Consider the following 16,897-nt stretch of genomic DNA (forward strand, 5'->3'; position numbering starts at 1 on the left):
GAAAACTGGCCCCTTAATCTGAACTGTTTTCTCTTCTGCTTTCTGCTGTGTCCTAAGACAGGAAATACAGCACGTCTTTCTCCATCTTGATTCTTCTCATCGAAATAGACACGTCATGTTAATTGTCTAACATGTTCTCCTCACTGTCTCCTAACAGGAGGTGAGCATCTCTTTAAGGATTCCACCGCTGCTCCTTGAGAATTCCGACTGGCTGCTGCTTGATTAACTGCAGCCCGTGAAGCACTGAGACCCACTCTAGGATTCTGGGATCATCCTCTCCACACACTGGGCTCTTGGAGCACACCTCCCTCCTCCCAGACTCTGACCAACTCTTTACTGAGGAAAGTGTGAACAATGTGACCGCTGGATTCAGTCAGAGCCATGTGATCTGCTAATATGGATGTCCGAACCACCACACACTGAATCAACACTCATCCAGGTAATGTAACATACTCCCACCCTCCTCAAACAGCAGCTACACACTACTTTTCCTCAGTCTTTGGGGATCTCCCTGAGAATTTCATTACTTTAGAGTTTCATGAAACTTATATTAGTTGTACTTTGAGGAATTTATCTCATGGTTTCCTTTTTAAGCCATTTCCTCATTTTCTGTATTTATAGCTCCAGCTTGTAGTCAGAACCGGCTGGTAAAAAAAAAAAAAAAATATATATATATATATATAAATACAGGAAGTGGAATAGTGAGATGACATGGTAGTAAAAACGCACTGATAAAATGTTACCATGGGAATCAGAGGATTTTATGGCTTTTGGTTTGCTAATAAAACATAACCACAATACTACAGACGTGGAAAAAATTGTTTGTACCATTCCGTCAACGAAAGAATAACTCACAATTGTCACAGAAATAACTTGAGTCTGACACTAGTAATAATAAATAAAAATCGTATGTTACCAATGAAAGTCAGACATTGCTTTTCGACCACGCTTCAACAGAATTATTTAAAAAAAATTAATTCATGTTACAGGCCTGGACAAAAATGATGCTACCCCTAACTTAATCCTTGTTGCACAAACCTTTGAGGCAGTCACTGCAGTCAGACAATTCCTGTAGCTGTCAATGAGACTTCTACACCTCTGCAGCTTGAAGTTCACCTTTAATCTCCTTAGAAGTTGTCTAAGCCTGTTTCATGAGTTTATTTTTTTTAATAATTCCATTGAAGCATGGTTGAAAAGCAATGTCTGACTTTGGTTAAATTTCATAGAATTTTTATTTATTATTACTTTTGTCTGATTCAAGTTATTTCTGTGACCATTGCGTGTTTTTCTTTCATTGACCGAATGGAACCAACAATTTTGTCCACATCTGAATATAAGACCTGAATGGCTATGGGTGCATTTATAATGGAATATTTCAACAAATTTTGTTTTTCTTCAATTTATTCAATGTAACACAGCTGCATAAGATATAGCAGATATGAGCAGATATGAGCCTACTCCCTGACGAAGGCTACATTGCTAAAACGCATTGGAGTTTTTTTTAAAAGGTCATATGTCACCTAGCCGTTACAATAAAGGCTTGTGAACTTTTTCTATTTGAGAGTGCCTAGGAGTTTTTCTTTTTCTTTTTTTTTTTTTTCAAATGAGCCAAAGTGAGCTTTAGGTTTTTGTTTAATGCTCTTTCTTAACATTTAACACTGAATAAAATTTTCCGCTCTGTTTAGCAAGTTTTGCATACAGTTTGTTGTTTTTTTTTTGTCCAACTGTCCCTACAGTCTTTATGTCACTATGACTGAGATATTGCAGCCTGTTGTCTAAAGTTGATAATGCATTAACATAGCCAAGGGCACCCCCAAATTGCTGGCCCCCCTAGCAAAAGCTAGTGTTAATAAATCATATTAACTCATTCACTGCCAGCCGTTTCCTGATTGCTAAAGGCCTTCGCTGCCAGGGTTTCTCGCCGTTTTTACAGTTTTTTTAAAGAGTCACAGAACGTTGCGCGCTAGGATGATGTCGACGCCAAAACAACGAAAACAACCAAAACAAAGCGGAGACTCACCTCTTACATCAGGAAGAATCCGCGTGTTTCAAGCGTGATCCGTTCTTTCATAATCCGTTGTCGAATTGTGATCAGCAGACGCTCTTCCGGTTCGTGCCTCACCTTTTTTTTACAGGAGCGTCCCAAAACGATCTCCTAACACATGGATTTTCTGCTTCCTGATCATGTGACGTGTGGCGTATGCAGATGAAGATCAGCTTCAGAGCTGAGATGTTTGTTCTCTCAGCGCGGGGGCTCGTTCCGATGCCCAAACAGTAAAAAAATGCAAATTGGCAGTGAACGGTTGGATCTAAAATGACGACTTTAGTCGTCAATGGCAGTGAATGAGTTAATGTTCACTCCAACCATGAATTGATCCTATTTATTCAAGACATAATTGTAAAACAAAATAAAAATAATGCAACTAATGAGTAAAGAAATAATCAGAATAAGAAAAAATACATATGTTTCTGCTGCTCACCGTTTTAAAAAAGTTTTTATCTCCATAGTTTTTTTGTGAACATAACAGGTGAATTTAACTAAAAAAATACATTAAATTTTAAATCCAATTTAAAATAACTTAAATGTATTTTTCTGAAATGTTTGTATGTAAAATTTTTGTTAAATGTTTGGATACGTTCTGTTTTAAAAAAAATAATAAAAGCGAACAAAGGAGCAGTGCAATACAATTACATGTGCCACCCCAAAAATGTCTTTGGCCCCGTCAGGTTACCGCTATCAACATTTTCTGGAGGCGCCCTGACAAATCCAGTCATCCGTAAAAATATCTCATCTAATGAGGGAATTAATTATCCAAAAGTCATGTCAAATGATTGAAATGAAAGCTTTTATCATCCACGGATGATTCAGCTTTGTTTGTGAGATAAGAAGTTATAATGTTTAGCATTTAGCTTCATCAGGTGTTTTTGTGACACCCGATATTAGCCTGGCTTAGCTTTGCAGTTTTGTAACATTCCCAAATATTTTAGTGTCAAATTTTAAAAGGCTTTACTATTATTGGTGTTCTGATTTGAGGCCACATGTGACATAATTTGTACTTTTTAAATACATTCTGAGTAGTTTCTCTGCCTCATGATGCATCAAAACATGGATAATTACCATGACCCCCTAGTCTAAGGTGACGATCTTTGTTCCCTTTTTGCATTGTTTTACAAGGACATTTTGTCATGAGTAAAAATCGTTGAAACCAGTTTCAGCAATAGCTTAAAGCATTAAAGGCTCTTTATTGTTGCATTAACATGCGTTATCTTTTTGGCCTTTTTCTCCTAATCTAGACTATTAAAGCTTTACGGTGACACTCCTCCCTCCTGAGGTGACCCAGGTTTGAACAGCATTTTTAGTGAAGTGATGTTATGTTAAAGTTTTTGGATCCAAGGTTTCTTATTAAACTTTTAAAACAGTCCATAAATACAATGTTAAATTGTACAGTTTGACAAAATTATACATTTAAAACCAAAAAACTCAAATTATTATTATTTTTTATGAATATTATAGAAAACTGAAGAGAAATTAGAAAGAGAAATAATAGGGAAAGAGAAGTAAAGAGAGATAATGAAATGAAACAGTGTCAAGTGTACAAAAAGCAAGTTAAACCCACATCTTGTATCAAACTTGACTCATTATTCAGAAAGAAAAAAAATATTTAGTCTCTACCATCTTGTTTAGTCATCATTGGAAACTTGTGCCTCTAGAAAAAGAACCCAGGGAAAATGTAGATAGATGCATAGGAAACAAATCGTTAGAAAAGAGGAAGTAAAATGTTTTCTGATTGTATTAAAATGTGTGGATAATTGTCCGTCCAGCTGTTTCTGTTTAAATCTTGTTCAGGGTGTTTGTCAAGAGTGTGTTGGCTGTCTTGCTCCCATTTCCTTTCTGGAGCAGAGCGGTACAGGAAGGCTGGCTGCAGAGGAAAGGAAACGGTCTCTGTCAAACAGCAGATGGAGGACAGCATGTGCTTACACGGCAGAAACACGCACATGAACAAAAAGGAGCATGTGCACTCTAAACACGTACAGTAGATTTTACTGTGAGTTTGTCCCAGATCATAATGTCAGCTGTGGAGAAGTTTTCCTCACGTTTGGTTAAATCTGTTGACACTTTTAGTACTTATCTCGGTTTAAACTTTACTCCCCGTATTGTTTTAATACCCTGCATTCATTTGCTTAGTGGTTTTCAAACAATTTTTAAATATTTTGTTTAGCAAAAAAGTGTTATTGTTCTATTTTTAGTATTATTATTGATGTAGTTATCTCTTCAGGTTAAAAGTTAAACAGTGTTGGTGAGATTTAGTAAAAGCCAACATGACATCACTTCCTCCTGTTTCCTTAGTCATGATTTCTGATGTCCTGCCTTGCCTCCATAGCCCTGTCAACAGCTTTTACCACCAGACCAAAACATCTTCCCAAGCACACAAGCAGCTGTGTACTAGGGCTGGATGTTACACATTTTTTCTTCCAAGCGGCCGTCGAGTTGGGCTAATCATTTGCTCTCTGTATGGCCTGTGTGTGTGTGTGTGTGGGTTAGCTTTTCATTTTTTTCCCAATTCATGAAACAAGGCTGCTTAGGAGAGAGGACAATGGGGCTCGCTATGGAGCCCATGGTTCTACTGAATGACTCATATTCTTATAGAATTGAGACAAAGACCCAAACGACAGGGTTACGCAACGTTAATCAACAAAGTGCTGCTCATAATGTGCTCTGCAGGGGCTGTGATCCTGCAAAAGAGGATTGTGAAGAAAGTGCGTGGTTGAGGTTTGTGTAGTGTAATTACTGCGTTTCAACTTCCAGCCGCTTCCACAAGGAATGCCGTCGTTCAAACTGGTTGTCAGTGGTTCCTCTGTGCATCAGGATGATGCAAGGGGGAGATAAAGTTGTTTATGTTTTTTTTTAAATAGTTTTAGTTTGTTCAACCTGCTGTCGCCTGGAGTGTGATAAGGGAGCATAAAGGGGCTGTCATTCCTGCCGATAAATAACCGTCACTGTGAAGGGCCGGTTTTGCTATGGCAACTGGAGCCGCTCGACAGTAAAGTTCCCTGCAGTTTGGGGACATGTCACGAACCAGAAGGCACAGACTCATTTCAAAGAGGAGGGGTTATAGTTTGCTTGCGCGGAGCAGACCTGTCTGCAGAGCAAACAGCAGAGGCAGACTCCTCATCCTCACAGCATGGACTCATATCCCCTCTGGTCTCTCATCTCTTCCTCTCTTCTGCCTCCTCTTCTTTTACTCCCTCATAATCAAGTGGCTTTTTGTTCTCCCGCAGCGGTGCTTATCGCTCGTTTCTCCATGGCTGCCCTCCCCACCCTTCTCTTCTGCAATGAGAGGATGTTTTGGGTGATAGATTTTGTCTTCCTCCTGCAGATCCCTACCCTAGTGAACTAGACCAAATTCTTGCTTTGCAAAGTAAATAATACATTTATTTAGTCTGGCTTGCCAGGCTAGCAGATCCCGCCAGACCCCCTTGTTTTTTTATTTTTATTTTTGGAAAGCTCTTTTTCACCCCAGTCTTCATTTAAGTGCTGATGTTAAATTGTTTTCATGTCAATAGACAAAATAAGAAATACTTGTGGATTGTTGTGATTACAGGGACTGACACAGAAGTGTATTTAAAATCACTGGAGTGAAGTGGGGTTTGTTTGCACCGGAGGATGTTTCAGTTGCCTGTTATTTCTTTGCTTGGTAAACATAAGGAAGAAGGAGACATGGTGGTTGGCTGTAAAGCACTCTGCAATTACAAATTGAAAAAGGCATCTAAATTACCTGTTGTGGTTGAGTGTATATATATTCATCTGTGTAATTATGTTTACTATCTGTGACAGTATTACAAATGATCTCGTGTCAACTTTATGATCAGCTGAAGAGACGAGTCTGTTTATTGTGTCACACTTGCTTTTATGATGAAGAGAGTGGTTTCTGTAGTTTATCCTGCCTTTAACTTCTCTTTCTAGCAAGAAATTAATCACAATTGTGTAACTGTAACTATTTTCACAGAGCCTAATTAATTCACAGTTAAATAAGACGTAGTTCACTCTACGCAGGATGTTCTTTTAAAATGGAGCTTTTCTGCTGAGAAAAGCTGTTTGACACCTCCGATCACAGACTCGAAATGGCAGTAGAATGCTAACAATCTGAACATGCTGACGGATGTAATGACCTCATATATTCTCTTTTGCGAAAAAAAAATTGTCACCACTACCAAGCAAATAAAAATACACCCAAACAACAAAAAGTGGATCACAAAGGAACGTAAAATGTGCCTGGTGGAGAAGAAACGGGCCTTCCTTCAGGACCATGAGCATGTGAGGGTGCTGGAGAAAGACTTTCAGAGGAAAGCCATCCTTGCAAAAAGGAAACAAACACAGAATGTGGAGCACCAACTCACATCTGGAAATGCTCGAAAGGCATGGCAGGGCCTGAACATCATGATGGGAAGAGACCCTGAGATCCCGCAAGTCAACTGCCATGACTCCATCTCTTTGGCAGAACAGCTGAACGTCTTTTTTGCCCGCTTCAACGGCGTTCGCCCTCGTTCCACCTGGGCCCCCCCCCCCAGGGGCCTCACTGAACCAGCGCTAACAATCAGCGAGGAGGAGGTTACCACCATCCTGTGCTGCATCAACCCATACAAGAGCTCTGGCCCTGATGGGCTCCGTGGCAGAGTTCTGAAAGAATGCTCCACCCAGCTAGGTGGGGTACTCACCAGACTCTTCCAGCTCCTTCTGGACTTTGGCTGTGTTCCAGAGCAATGGAAAGAATCTGTGATAATTCCAATCCCCAAGAAAGCTCATGCAAAAGAACTGGGGGACTTTAGACCTGTGGCCCTTACATCAGTTCTGTGCAAGTGCATGGAAAGGGTAGTAGGAGGACATCTGACAAAATTCATCTCGGACCAGCTGGATCCCCTACAATTTGCTTACAAGGCAAGACGTGGTGTAGAGGATGCAAGTCTCACACTTCTAAATGCTGTCACTAAACACATGGACTCTACACAACCATACACAAGAATCTTATTCATGGATTTTATTCTGCATTTAATACAGTAGACACCAGCATTTTGCTGGAACAGCTTTCAGATCTCCATCTCCACACAATGCTGCTTTTATGGATCCACAGCTTTTTGAAAGACAGGCCACAACAAGTATTTTTAAGAGTATTTAAATCCACGAAAAGTGTCAGTAGCATTGGACTGCCACAAGGCTGTGTTTTGTCTCCAGTGCTTTTCTCAGTCTGCACAAACAACATCCGGTGCCATAGTGAGAGAATGGCCCTGTATAAGTATGCAGACGACATGGCACTGGTGGCATCAGTAAAGACATCGGAGGACCTGTCTAAATATCAGCAGGCGGTCAGCAATCTGGTCCAGACATTTGAAGACTTTCACCTGGGGCTGAATATCTCAAAAACTAAAGAAATGTGCTGTGGGGCAGCCAGTGAGGCAGACACATCCCTGTTCAAACCCCTCAGCATACAGGGTCAGCCTGTGGAGCAGGTTCAGTCATTCAGGTATCTGGGAACAGAAATTGATGACCACATGTCCTTTTCAAATCACAGCAATGGTGTCTACAAGAAAGCGCTGCAAAGACTCCACCTGCTAAGGAAGCTAAGAGCACTCAATGTGAACAAGGACATCCTAACAATTGTATACAAATCACTGATTGAATCCATTCTAACTTTAAATATTACAGCTTGGTATAACTTTCTTACAGTTAAAAACAAAACACAACTCTCTCGCATTGTTAAACTAGGCAGCAAAATTACAGGCTCACCTCAGATCCCACTTTCTGTTCTTCACGAGCGAGCAGTGCACAGGAAGGCAACCCTGATCAGTGCAGACTCAACCCATCCATTGAACCCACATTTTCAGCTACTTCCATCAGGAAGGAGGCACAGAGTTCCATTGGCCAAGAAAGTTGTCTATAAGAAATCATTTGTTCCCACTGCAATTACAATTTTGAATTCTTAAAGTTTTTTTTTTTACGATGATAACATTTTAATACCTTTTAATTGTCTTTTATATATTTGTGTGAATGCGATATGCATTGTATTGTAAGGTGAGCCATGTCAAAGGCGAATTTCTGCCTCAATTCGAGGTGGACAATAAAGTCTATCTATCTATCTATCTATCTATCTATCTATCTATCTATCTATCTATCTATCTATCTATCTATCTATCATCTATCTATCTATCTGTCTGTCTGTCTGTCTGTCTGTCTGTCTGTCTGTCTGTCTGTCTGTCTGTCTGTCTGTCTGTCTGTCTGTCTGTCTGTCTGTCTGTCTGTCTATCTATCTATCTATCTATCTATCTATCTATCTATCTATCTATCTATCTATCTATCTATCTATCTATCTATCTATCTATCTATCTATCTATCTATCTATCATCTATCTATCTATCTATCTATCTATCTATCTATCTATCTATCTATCTATCTATCTATCTATCTATCTATCTATCTATCTATCTATCTATCTATCTATCTATCTATCTATCTGTGCTCGGTGTTCTAGCGGTGTTTTCTATGTGTTTTTGTCAGAAATAAAGAGTCAGGCAGGCACCTTAGTAAATGAGTGCAGGGAAAACAGTAATAAATACACCAGAAAACAACTCATACCTTTAGTTTACCTGCTAGCATTGTTAGAATAAAACCTTTTAATGTTTTGATGGTATGATGGTCATGTTTACAAATTGTTATTACACATTATGCAGATGTGTGTGTGTGTGTGTGTGTGTGTGTGTGTGTGTGTGTGTGTGTGTGTGTGTGTGTGTGTGTGCGTGTGTGTGTGTGTGTGTGCTCTGCCTTTTCCATCCCCAGTGAGTCATGGCGAATAGCTGCTTATATTGGAGCTATCTTCCTGTTAAAAGGGAGTTTTCCTCTCCACTGTCGCAACATGCTTGCTTAGTCTGAGGATTGCTGTAAAGCATTGATCACCAACTCTGGTCCTCGAGGGCCACCATGCTGCACATGTTAGCTGTTTCTTTGCTCATACACACCTTATTTAAATAAATGAGTAATTACTAGGCCTGTGCAGATTTGTGGTAACTAAGGAAAGTATTCAGTTACTCCATTCAGGTGTGGCAGAGCAGGAAACATGGAAAACTAGCAGTATTGTAGCCTACAAGGACTGGAATTGGTGACACCTGCTGTAAAGTATCTGACACTAAGTCAGTGTGTTTAAATGCACATCAGAAAACCAAACTATCATGTAATGCATGTAAACACATTTGTCTGGCTGAAGGTGAACTGGTTCTAATCATGCACTCAGTAATGCTTAAGCAGTAGGAAACGGACTGCATCTGCATGTAAATGGGTCAGTCAGGCTGATATCGGTAACTTCCACAAGTAACAAGACCACGGAAGTTGTCTTCTGATTAAATCATTGTCACAAATTAACACGCGTAACACCATCAAACAGTACAGTATGTACCACATAAGCTGTGCTGCAGTGTACTTGTTTTCCATTCCTTCAGCCATTATGCAAATCCTCTTCTTACTCTGCTTCACTTCCGCCAGCATTTGTTTACTATTTGTGTTGCTATAGACAACCAGAAGAATACTGACACGCAAGGGCGCTTGTCGCCACCTACTGTACCGGAGTGGAACAAACGTCATTTGAGAGTTTGTTATCCAAATGTACGTGTAAACTAGGATAATGGCTCCCATTTTATTACTTTAGATCAACCTAGATCGACTGTACATGCATGTACATGTATTTGTATGTATTTATGTAGCACTTTCTTAGAGTTCTACAACCCCCCAAGACACTTCACAAAACAATCAGCCATCCACCCACTTTTCTGGACTGAGATGTCTGATGTTTATCCTGGGATCTGCTTTAGCCACTTCTCCAGACTGGAGGTTACTGCCCCGAGTGCTTCGATGGCCACGGGCACCACTGCTGTCTTCACTCTCCAGGCTTTCTGAAGTTCTTCTTTGAGGCCCTGGTACTTCTCTAGTTTCCCATGTTCCTTTTTCCTGATGTTGCATCACTTGGTGTTGCCACATCAACCACAATGTTCGTTTGGTTCGCCATCACCATTTTGTTGGTCTGGATCTGGAACCATCATGCTGGTGATTATGAGCTACAATGTAGCCACAGCTGCCCTGAAGCGCACTGACAGAGGCAAGGCTTGCTGAACACTGGTGCCACCATTACCTCCAACCACCACCAGCAGGTGGGTTAAGTGTCTTGCCCAAGGACACAACATTAGCATTCTCTGATCAGAGCCGGGATCAAACCTGCAACCTTCCGATTACTGGCAGGCTCTACTTTCTGAGTTACTGCTGCCCCACTGAGTGACTCAGTGCAGTCTGCCGGGGTTTCTTACATAGGAAGCTTTTAATTGATTGGCATAATAACTGGAACTCAGTGCACTGATAAGTAGGTTCAGTTGGAATGTTTACTTTGTAAAGTGCCTTGAGACGACTCTTGTTGTGAACTGGCGCTCTATAAATAAATAAAATTGAAATTGAATTGAACATTGTTCACTGAAAGCATTTTGGTTTTCCTTGTCATAACATATAGTTTTCCCACTGCATGGCTGTTCTCTACTGTTAGTTTAGAATTTTTCACCCCAAAAACAATTTTACAGATTTCAATAAAAAAAAAAATCATAATATTAATAAAACAAGAACTACAACTTCCAAACATCTCCATTTCTGCAGGGTATCTTCCTATTTGTAGTCCAGCCACATGTTAAAGAACGTGTCATTGAGTGCTCCTCGTGTACCTGTCCAACCCATTAATCTCTTTGTAACACACCTTTCAGATGAAGTGATGCATGACAACAGTAATTCTGGGAATGAAATAATCTCTCCCGTCGTAAATCATATTGTTGTCAGCATCATGCAGCCAAAGGCCGATGGTGTTTGTGAACAAACAATCCAACAGAACCGGTGGCTTTTCCATTAAATGATACAACTCCGATAGTGTTTTAGCCTGCCTTGGTATTAACTTTGCATAGTCTGCAGGGATAGGCGCCTTATGTCTGTAGTTTTAATAAGCAATAACATAAAGCCCAGATTTATAAATTCTAGGATTAAATGTGCAGGACCAACATATTCTCAGAGCTTAAACAAGTGGCTGCTTCATACATAATAATGTTTACTCTTGGAATACGTTACTCATTAAGCAGTAAAAGTCACCTTGGTGGCCGGTTTTCATATTTTCAATGAATTTTCATCCTTCCTCTCTGTTCACATCCATATTTTCTCCCAGTGTTATCTGTTGCTGGAGCAGAGTGCTAGACGATAATAGGACGTGTCACAATGCTGCTTTCGTCATTTTGAGCCCAGCTGCCGTGCATTAGCCCTGCTATCGACGCCTCAGTATCCAACCCATAATTGCTCTGCCTCAGAATAATTGAAAAAGGGAACAACGTAAATCCCAGAGGTGCCAAGAGGGGAGAAAGATGGATATCACAGCATTCCATGGATTCAGTTTAGGGCTTGAAGGACATGGTGATTCCCTCACAGGAAGAGGGACTAATAGCTCCTCAGAAAACACTCATGCTGTGAGTTATCCAGGGGCACTAAATACATAATCTACTATCTGATTTTATGACAAGTTTAAGTTTGTTTCTGTGTTGAAAATTTTAAACAAATAATATCTAACCCATTGCAGCTCCCCAAACAGCCTCAGTTTGGATAAATAGTTTGTCTAACAGGACAGATAAGCTAATAGCTAGTCCTAGCAGTCAAAACCAGAGCAGCTTGCTGATGTCTTAAAACAAAAGTCTTCAGGAACTTACATGAACTCATTCTACTGTTAGCTGGTTCAGGCTAGCTGTTAGCTCATCTATCCTGTAGGACAAAAACACTATTTCTCTAAATAGAAGCTGTTCAGGAAGCTATCTGCAACAGCAAAGATAACTCTACATAGACAAATACTTCAAAATCAACCAAACATCTCTTTAGTCTAGCAGTTTGAGTTTGGAGGCATAGATTGTATATATGTCACTGTGCGCATTTGCATTAATTTCATATTTTGTGTTAGTGCAAATGCATGAATCTGTTCGTCATAATTAAAAGATTATGTGACTGCTTTGAAAACGAGGTTCACACACACACACACACACACACACGCACGCACGCACGCACGCACGCACGCACGCACGCACACACACACACACACACACACACACACACACACGTACGCACGCACGCACGCACACACGCACACACACACAGAATAAAGCAAATACAAGCTAAATTAGATTAAACACGCTGATCAAGCGTAATCGCTTATGTTCCTTTTGCTTATCGGAGCATCAGACCACAGTTGTGACCGTACTTTGTAAGCTCTAAAGACATTAGGTTACACTAAATAAGAGATGCTTAAAATGTTCTGACTGCTTTTGAGAGGATTATGAGCAATGGCGTGTGATTTTTGTACTGATTTTTAACTAACATGCAGCCAATAAATACTCTTATGTTCAGGGATTGCTGCACTATGGTGGCGCTTTCAGTGTCCGACACGGAAGCCAGAAGGATGATTTAACCTCAGGAAAAAAAAAAGATTCCTTTTTCCCTCTGCATTAGCCAACATCTTTCTGATACATTTTACACAGTAAATGTTTATTATCGTCTGCATTTAACACCATCCCACAATACACAGGCACATATACATTCACACGCAGAGCTTTGATCTCCTTGGGAGATGCTGTATTTGTTCAGAGGTGGAGGGGTTTACACTGTGGAGCTGTGCTCGCTAGTCTCTCAGGTCATTACCATTGCCACAGTGCCTGGGCACCCTGAGAGGAAGGCAAGAATTGATAAATCACAATGCCGGTAGCACAAGGGGAAAGAAACGGCATGGGAGCAGCTCTGCGGTTGTTCTAATGAAAAGGTGGTGGGAAAACACGTTGTTACCTATCCTTTAATAAAAAACAGATTATCATGTTTAGTCATATAACCAGGATATGTAGTTAAATGAACTTATAAAATATTGTCTACACAGAAACATATTTTAAAATATTTTTATTGCTTTCCTAAAATAAATTCTCTTTAACTAACAGTGTATCTGGAAATAACTTTTTGTACACTAAAACACATGCTGCAAAATGCTGCCGTAAAAATGCCAGATTGGAATGCAATGCTCTAAATTAGCAATAATGAAGCATGACCAGAAAGCTTGTGCCCTTGCGTATGCATCAGGGTCAAGGTGAGGCCATGATTTTGTTTGCAAAAGGGTGGGTTTTAGTTGGTACCACGAAAATACAACAATGGCATCTGGAGAATTCTCTCTCTCTCTCTCTCTCTCTCTCTCTCTCTCTCTCTCTCTCTCTCTCTCTCTCTCTCTCTCTCTCTCTGAAATCCATGGTCAAAAATAGATTGGTTGGTGCTCATACAATTCTATTTAGTTTGAAGGCAGTATGACTTTATGCTGTGAGTTGTTCTCTATGGAAAAAAAAAGCTCTGGCGCTCTTGTCTTGAGGAAGAAGAAATTAGTCGGAGGAGTGGAGGGCAACGGCAGAATTTGGAGTCTTACTCATTATTATTTATGATAGTCAAACGTCTTGCCTCTGATTGGCTAACAGCAACATGACCCTTCCACTTACTTTTTTTTTGCTCTGCAACACTGATGATTTATCTCCATAAATAATACAAGCCTGAAGGAGTTGTGCCATGTTGTGGAATGGCTAATGCTAACGGTTAGCTTTTACTAGCTGATATGTGCTCTGCTCCATCTGGGTTGCTAAACAGCCTTCCTCGTCATCAGCCAAGATGTATGAGTCCATGAATGCTAATTTAGATTGTGACGTAAATCTGAGTGTTTTTTTCTGATCTGAACGTTTCCTTGTCTTCTCTTTAGGCAGCCAATACAGGAAATACGGGTAGATGACTACTTTCACATTCAGCATGCATGTGAAACTCAGGGGGACCATTTCTCAGTGAACCTCCACTTTAAAATGAAAATAGTTCCTCTCTGTTTGCATATAATTAAAATTAGTTTGAATTAATGCCTCACTTATATCCTTGGCATCATTTTTATTACTCAGCCCGGGTGAGATTTGTTTTCATTAAATGAGAGGATGAATGAGTATAGTTCAAAGGACTTGGCTTCTAGGCTGAGTGTCAACAAAAAGTACCAGCATTTTTTAAAAGTTATTTCCAATAAATAGAGAGTAGATGTGATGGTATCCTGTCAGGTGAAGTTCAAGCTAAGAACATGGGATTGTTGATGTGCAGGACGCGCTCCAACATCGAGACTCTAGGCTCCGCTGTGATGCAATTAAATTGTTGCCATTCATTACCTTGAGAACTCATTTTGAAAAAGACAAGAAACTGTTCTACGCAGAATGTGGCACTTGGTCTAACAACAGATAAACTTATTTGGTGTGACAAGTGCACCGGATCCTTCCACTTTTATTGTTCTTCATATTACCAGTTGCATGTAGCGATCTGCACCGAACAAAACCTGATTCACTGCACCACCACAGCACTCTGAACACACAGCTTCAGGGTTACAGTAGGTTGGGGTTGGCTGTTGCTATAGACACACTCTAGCATCAACCTTATGGGAATACCAGCTGCTCTCCTTCAGATTATGCAACAAGCTTATACATGATTTGCATTAATCCCCTGCACTAAAACCAACAGTATTACATTAACTTAATTGTTCTGGGAGACCCTAAATGAGAATCTCATTTTACCTTTTACATCATTCCCTCAGTTCTCACATTTTACAGGTTTGTATTAAGGGCTAAGTGAGTCCCGGTTGTAGTTCTTTTATTTATTTTTTGGTGAAAACGGAGAAGGATGGAGTGATAAATCCATTGCTCCTTACAAATTGAAATTTTATTAAATAATGTCTAGCTAGATTTGTACAACACACACACACACACACACACACACACACACACACACACACACACACACACACAATAATTTTCACGTTTTAAGTAATTTTAGTTGAGATAATAATTGTGGGGCTCCACAGTTAGAGCTGTTGCCTTGCATCAAGAAGGTCCTGGGTTCAAATCCCAAGCTGGGGTGTTTCTGCATGGAGTTTGCATGTTCTCCCTGTACATGTGTGGGTTCTCCCTGGGTACTCTGGCAGTCCAAAAACATGACTGTCAGGTTGATTGGTTTCTCCAGATTGTTGTTAGGGGGTGTGCGTGCGTGTGTGTGTGCGTGCGTGCGTGCGTGTGTGTGTGTGTGTGTGTGTGTGTGTGTGTGTGTGTGTGTGTGTGTGTGTGTGATTGGTTGTTTGTCTTGTGAGTCTCTGTGTTGCCCTGTGATGAACTGGCAACTTGTACAGGGTGTGGTCCGCCTGTTTGCCCGGAGACTGCTGGAGAATTCCGACTTTAATAATCCTGAGGAAAAAAGGCAGAATTCTGACAACAAAAAAAAAGCCAGAATTCTGGGGGGAACAGTCAAAATTCTGAGGAGAAACGCTGGAATCCTGAGATTGAAGTCGGAATTCCGACTTTAATTTCGGAATTCCGAGATTGACGTTGGAGTTCTGGAATGAAAGTCGGAATTCAGAGATTTAAAGTCGGAATTCTGAGAAAAAGTCTGAAATCTTTTTTTAATATTAATTTATTATTTTTTGCTGTGGCCCTACTTCTCTTCCGTACTTTAATTTAGTTACCATGCATGCATAAAATATTCTATAAACCACCTTAATGTAAAATAATTTTCATGTTTAATGTCACCCTTTCTCCACGCCTCATTGTAGCAAACATCTCTGTGCTGCAGGAGCTTTAGGTCTGACAGCAGCTCCTGCACTGGCAGGCTGTAGGGTTTGCATACTGAGCTTTCCCCCCCATTTTTTTCTCCTTAAATAAAACAAACCTGTTTAACATCCTTCAAGTGCCATGTTGCTTGCAGCACTGTGTTTACGCACAGTATCTCCTGTAAGGCTACTGGGTCGACCTTCGAGCACATACATAACCCGGTCTCTGATTTAGAAAGTATATAACATAATCATTTATATTTTAGAACTGTTAATAAGATCCTAAAACATTAGGATCCTGGCTCATTTGGCTTTTTAACAATGATATAAGTCAGGACTATTAGGTAGTAATGATACATAAAAACCATCATCTGCCCTTTTTTCACCTTCAAACCGGTGTTGCTCAGCAAATATTTAGAAACATGGCATTACACCCAACCACATCGTGGCCCAGTCACTTTTTGCAAGATTGCTTCAATAGAAGCGATTCAGAGGAACAGCCACACTGGCCCCATGGTTAGTCAGTCTTGCCACTTCTATTGTGGTTTTTGTCATCTGTTGTTGTCGCCCACAACCACACGTGTGTCACACACAGAAACATTAGATCATTATGCTAATGAAATAAATGTGAACTAAAATATAGTGTATAACTCACTCATACTATTTAATATATATTTTTCAATAGTTTTTAGATTCCACTTTCCAAACCAAAATGTAGCGTTTTTCATAAATTAGTCAGAAAATGACTAATAAAGAACACATATTTATTTTAAAAAGTAAATGGTTTGCTTTGTGTGTGTGTGTGTGTGTGTGTGTGTGTGTGTGTGTGTGTGTGTGTGTGTGTGTGTGTGTGTGTGTGTGTGTGTGAGTTTTCTTAATTTTTTTTGAGAATATAAACGACTGAATAGGTTTCGTCAATGAGTCACTGGTTTTTGAAGGAGCTGAAGTTGTAAGTGACATGTGGATTTACAGTTTGTTTATTGTTGTTGTTTCAGTCTCTTTTCTGATCCACTAATTGGTTGTGCTGAACAGCCAGTCACAACAACCTCTCTGACAAATCCAACACCAATTTGGCTAAATGTCAGGCTAAGACAGTGTGAACACCACGGTGAGCGAGGTCACAGAAAGAGAAGGACCTTTAATAGTTTTCAGCTCCTATTAGCCACGTGGCAAGTGTTGGATTTTCAAAACTCTCCTTGCTA

The 16,897-nt window shown here is 40.1% G+C and overlaps 1 protein-coding gene across 1 annotated transcript in view; it reads left to right on the plus strand.

Annotated features, from left to right (window-relative positions):
• The first annotated feature begins 219 nt into the window (after positions 1 to 219).
• The window catches only part of ptprea (protein tyrosine phosphatase receptor type Ea), a 39,561-nt gene continuing 22,883 nt past the window's right edge, over positions 220 to 16,897 (plus strand). The window contains exon 1 of the mRNA XM_015962948.3: positions 220 to 439. The gene's annotated coding sequence lies outside the window, so the exon portion shown is untranslated. The remainder of the gene's footprint in view (positions 440 to 16,897) is intronic.

Source organism: Nothobranchius furzeri, chromosome 16, assembly GCF_043380555.1.
Source record: "Nothobranchius furzeri strain GRZ-AD chromosome 16, NfurGRZ-RIMD1, whole genome shotgun sequence".
Classification (NCBI taxonomy): Eukaryota; Metazoa; Chordata; class Actinopteri; order Cyprinodontiformes; family Nothobranchiidae; genus Nothobranchius; species Nothobranchius furzeri.